This window comes from Gekko japonicus, unplaced genomic scaffold, assembly GCF_001447785.1.
Source record: "Gekko japonicus isolate JY-2015 unplaced genomic scaffold, Gekko_japonicus_V1.1 scaffold1471, whole genome shotgun sequence".
NCBI classification, from domain to species: domain Eukaryota; kingdom Metazoa; phylum Chordata; class Lepidosauria; order Squamata; family Gekkonidae; genus Gekko; species Gekko japonicus.
This window is the reverse complement of record NW_015163647.1, coordinates 384,767-390,182: the sequence shown is the minus strand read 5'-3', so window position 1 is coordinate 390,182 and position 5,416 is coordinate 384,767.

Below are 5,416 nucleotides of genomic sequence, written 5' to 3'. Positions count from 1 at the left end.
GGGAGAAGCGTCGCGGCGGGGGGGGGGGGAGAACTCGTGGCCATTACCAGCTGTCAACTGACATGTCTCTGGAAGACAATCTTCTTGCAAAATCTGGCCACAAAGGTCTCCTAATGCCTTTCTGTGCTGGATCAAGGCCCAGAACGTGAATCACACGGAGGTGCCGAAAAGTGGGCCACATACTCGTGGCTTGCTTATTTTTTTGTTTAAGATGTTTATTTGCTCCCTTTCTTCCTTGCAGAGCTAATGGCAGCTTACAACATAGATCTAAAACGCATAAAAATAAACACACAGAAAACGTAAAACCCACAATTTAAAATCACAGCTCAGGACCGATGCTCCCTCTAAGCGGTGGAGTCTTGTGAGCAAAAAGTCTACTTTGTGAGCTCCTGACATTAAAGCTGAGAGCGAGTGGTTTGGCTACTGTATAAATTAGGTTGCTCTGGAGCCCCATCCTTCCTGAGCGAAGACAAAAATACACGCTAAAGAACTGTGAGCTGGCTCACACTAACTCAGCTTAGAGGGAACACTGGAGGACCTCCCCTACAACCTTCATTCCCGGCCAGGAACCTAGGGGAGGTCCCAGGCCACGGAGGGCTTCCTCACACGTAATTCTGCAGGAGGGAAGACTCGTTCTTCCGACAGCCCTATTCCAGAGGCGGCTGATGTGGGGAGTGCAGAGCTTAAAGAGAATCAGCACTCTTTGGGGAGGGGAAGATTGGCTGTAGGTGTGTAGACCAAAGTTGGAGTCCAGGGGCACCTTTCAGACCAACAAAGTTTAACCCTGGGTATAAGCTTACGAAAGCTTCTACCCAGAATTAAACGTTGTTGGTCTTCAAGGTGCCCCTGGACTCCAGCTATTGCTTCAGGCCAACACGGCGACCCACCTGTAGGTGTGCAGGAAGACCGAGTCCTAAATCATCGCACATCTGGAGCCCACCCTCTAGCCCTCCACCTCTCTGGGGCCCTGGCCCGGCTGACCCCTTCTCCCAATGACGTGTTCTTGGGATATATCTTTGCCCGTCTCAGGAAGAAAACGGAAGAGCCTTCCCAAACAGTCTTCCCGCGCAGGCTGCGGGTGGCTGGTATCATAGCAGAGTCCCCCGGCGACGCGGTCAACGCGCTGATGGAAGTGTCGCAGAAGCTGATGAACCGGGTGGACAAGCGGCTGACCGCCAACCTCTTCCTCATGACCGATCGTCCCTTGGAGGAGAGCCCGGAGCAGGACAGCCGTTCCCCTCCCGGTCGCCGCAAGCTGGGGTCCATGGCACAAGCGGCCGAAGAGATGGCCGAGGAAGCGGTACCAGAGGCCCAAATGGAGGCCAAAGCGCGGTGGCTGGGACTCTTCGACTCCGCTCCTCAGCAGGCCACAGCGGCGAAGTCTCCAGGCGCAAGTGAGTGCAAGCTTTCTGGGGCGAGAGCAGGATCCCAAACACTCCCTTGGGCTCTGGAGATCATGAGTCTCTGGCCAGTGAGCCTCAACTCCTGGGATCTGTTGGCCTCCGCGAGCCTCAAGCCAGTCCATTGTACCAGGGCTCCTCTGACACCGCAGGAGGGGGAGGGCATTGGCCTCCTCCGTCCCTTGCCCAGGGACCAGTCCAAAGCAGAAACACAAGAAGAGGAGGTGTCCCCCCACCCCCTCGGTAGCCATAGCTCTAGGGAACCCATTTTGCAGCCAAGGCCTATGGCGGGCAGTCTGGATTTCTCCACCATCCATATTTGATCTCTGTTTTCATTCGACATGTACCCCACAGACACAGGCTGAGATCTCCATGATTTTAAAGAGTCTTCAGATTGGGGCTCATGAGAACAGCAGAAGAGCCCTGCTGGGTCAGACCAGGGAGGGTCCCTCTAGTCCAGCCTCCCGTCTCACACAGGGGCCAGCCAGTTCCTCTGGAGGGCCAGCAACAGGGCAGAGAGACCTTCCCCTGAGAAGGACACCAGAAGAGCCCTGCTGGGTCAGGCCAGTGAGGGTCCCTCTAGTCCAGCCTCCCGTCTCACACAGGGGCCAGCCAGTCCCTCTGGAGGGCCAACAACAGGGCAGAGAGGCCGAGGCCTTCCCCTGATGTTGCCTCCTCTTGGCACTGGGATCCTGTGTCGTGGGTGGGAGGAGCACCTTGCAGACAAACCGATTTACTGTCCCTTCGTAGGTTTCAAGGGCTGCGGAGCCCCTTTCCATCTGCATACAGAGGTCTCCCTTTGTGCCGGGGACAAGGTGGCCCCCAGCCCCCAAAGGAAAGCGGAAGTTTCAATAAACTCCTCGATGGGTCCCTTTGGGCATGGCAGCCAAACTGTCCTTAAAAGGCGGGGCGCAGTGACCACTTGGCCTGCAACCAGAAAATGGGAAAGCACCCACCATCCGCCCAAGAGTTCCGTCTGAGGGGCAGGGAGGGCTATAACCCCCCCCCCACGCTCTCCCTGAGCGGACTGCCCAGGCAAATGGGGTTTGGGGGAGGGGAGGGAGGGCCGCCTCTTCCCCAGAGGAGTTTCCCGTGTGGGTTCCAGGAGGCTGAACAGCTCCACAGGGGGCTGGCTTCCAAGGGCTGGCTCTCAAGAGCAGTAGTCAATACCAATGCTCCCTCTAAGCTGTGGAGTCTTGTGAGCAAAAGTTAAAGTCTGTGACCTACGGGCATTCAAGTTGTGGGCGAGCGATCTGGCTCCTGCATAGATCAGTTTGCTCTGGAGCCACATCCTCCCTGAGCCAAGGCAAAAATGTGTGAGCCGGAGGCTAAAAAAAACCGTGAGCCAGCTCACACTGACTCAGCTTAGAGGGAACACTGGCAAGGACCGAAGGCCACATTGAGAGCAGCAGTAAGGGGGAGAAGGAGCACAGCTGGGCCTCTCCCCACTCTGGAGGGTTCTGAGGAAGGCAGCCCCCTCCCCCCCCGCTCCCCCTGTTTCCAGCACCCAGCGCAGGCCCAGGGGAGGCCTTGGGCTGAAACGTCTGCCCGCCCCTGCACTAGAGGGTTCTGGGAGGAGGACGGCTGCCCTGGGTGGGGACTCTTTCCACAGACGAGCCCACCCTGCCCTCCCCTGAGCCGCAGCCCTTTCTCTTGTCCCCGCCAGTTGCCATCGAGGCGGCCAGGAGGCAGCAGATGCAGAAAGTGCCCAAGGCCCCGTCGTCCAAGAAGGAGAGCGTTTCCGCGGAGCTCCTGAGCAGAGCGCTCCTCTCCGAGAGCGCCTCCAGCGCCGGCAGCACCTCCAGCAGCGGCAGCGGCTCCACGTGGCGGGAGGTGCGCAGAGAGAAGAAGCGGATGGGGGAGAAGAGCCGGCTGCTGGCCCCGCTGGGGGCCAAGGCCGCCCCCAGCCCTCCCCCGGAAGGCCAGAAGCTCGTCAGGTCGGCCAGGCTGACGCAGCCCATCCCCCTGCAGAGGCGGGACACCCGAACGCAGCTCTACAGCGAGATGCTGAAGCACCAGCAGGTCAAGAAGGAGCAGGCGGTCCTGGGCCCCCCTCCGGCACCCAAGCAGGACGGCGGCGGCCCCCCGGGGAAGGCCGCTCCCGGGGCGCCCCCAGAGGCCCCGAAGGGCAGCCTGATTGACCCCAACCAGGAGTACAGCGTGGACAAGACCAAGTGGCGCAACGACCTCTACAAGCTGCTGATGCTGCGCATCGCCCCCTCGGTGGAGGGCCGCACGGCCACGGAAGACTTGCTGGCCTCGGCCCGCGTGGCCCTGGGGGGGCGGGCCATGTCCTGGGACCTCTTCGCCACCATCAGCCAGTCCATCCTCTCCTCCCAGGACAAGATAGCCCCCGAGCCATTCCAAGTGAAGGAGTACATGGCTCAGCTGTTCAAGAGCTCTCCTTGGGAGCTCTGGCCCGAGAAAGCGGAGGAGAGTAAGGAGACCGTGGTGGCCGTCAAGATGGGGAGGGAGATCGGCAGCAGCTCTGAGGGCGAGTCCGAGAGCAGCAGCTTGGAGGAGATGCCAAGGATAAAAGACGAGGAAGAGGAAGAGGCCGGCACTGTGGCAGCACCGGCGGAGAAGAAGACAAAAGCCGACGGCCGCGGAAAGCTAAAGAAAGCGGCAGTTTCTGTGCTACAGAGAAAGAAGTTGGCCAGGGCAGTAAAGAAGGAGGGTCAAGAGGAAGGGGGAGGAGAAGACGATGAGGAAGTCAGCGGGAAAGAAGGGGAGGCGGTCAGGAAGAAAGAGCGGGAACTGTTCAAGGGAAAGGAGCAGGAGCTGGCCAGGGAGAAGGAGCAGGAGAAAGAGCAGGAGGCGGCGAGGGGGAAGGAGCAGGAGGCGGCCCAGGAAAAAGAGCGGGAAAAAGGGAAGCGGAGGAAGTGGGAGGCGGCTGTGAGGAAAGAGAGAGAGATGGCTCGGAAGACGGCGGCAGCGGCGAGGCGGGCTGAGAGGAGAGGAACGGGGGCCCCGGAGGCAGCGGAGGAGTTGGGCAGGGAGGGCGAGGGGCCGTTCTCGGAGGAGGAGGAGGGGATATTGGCCAGCGCGGTGCAAAGCGGGCTGTCTGAGGCCATGGGGTGGTCGCTGACTGAAGCCCAAGATAGCATTATGCTGGCGGAACTGAAGGAAAGGATCTTGGCTGAGGCAGAAGAGATCGCGCTAGCTGAACTGAGGGAGGAGGCCCTGGCCGAAGCCAAAGAGAGGCTGTTGGAAGAGATGAGAGAACAGGCACTGGCCGAGGCACGGAAGAACACCTTGGCCGAGCTGAGAGAGAGGGCCCTGTCCGAAGCGCGAGAGCGGGTGCTGGCGGAGATGAGGGAGAGTGCCCTGGCTGAGGCCCGAGAGAGGGTGCTGTCCGAGGTGATGGAAAGGGCCCTGGCCGAGGCACGGGAGATAGCGCTGGCTGAGGGGACAGAGGGGGAGCTGTTCGAGGAGAGAGTGAGGGAGCTGGCTGAGGAGAGGGTGAGGGAGCTGGTTGAGGAGAGGATGAGGGAGCTGGCTATGACATGGTCCATGGAGGTGGACGAGGCGAGGATAGCGGAGCTGGCCGAGGCAAAGGTTGCAGAGCAGATCGAAGCAGAGATAAGGGAGCAGGCTGAGGCACAGATCGCAGAACTAGCCCAGGCAACCGAAGAGGAGCTGGGCGAGGCGAAGGTAGCAGAGCTGGGCGAGGCGAAGGTAGCAGAGCTGGCCAAGGCGAAGGTAGCAGAGCTGGCCAAGGCAAAGGTAGCAGAGCTGGCCGAGGCAAAGGTAGCAGAGCTGGCCGAGGCGAAGATAACAGAGATGGTCGAGGCGAAGGTAGCAGAGCTGGGCGAGGCGAAGGTAGCAGAGCTGGCCGAGGCGAAGGTAGCAGAGCTGGATGAGGCGAAGGTAGAAGCACTGGCCGAGGCAAGAGTGTGGGAGCTGGTGAAGACCAAGATAAAAGACCTGGCCAAGGTAAGAACCAAGCAGCTGGCTAAGGCAAAGATGAGGGAACTGGGCATGGAGGAGGCAGCCCAAGGGGATGAGGGGGTCCA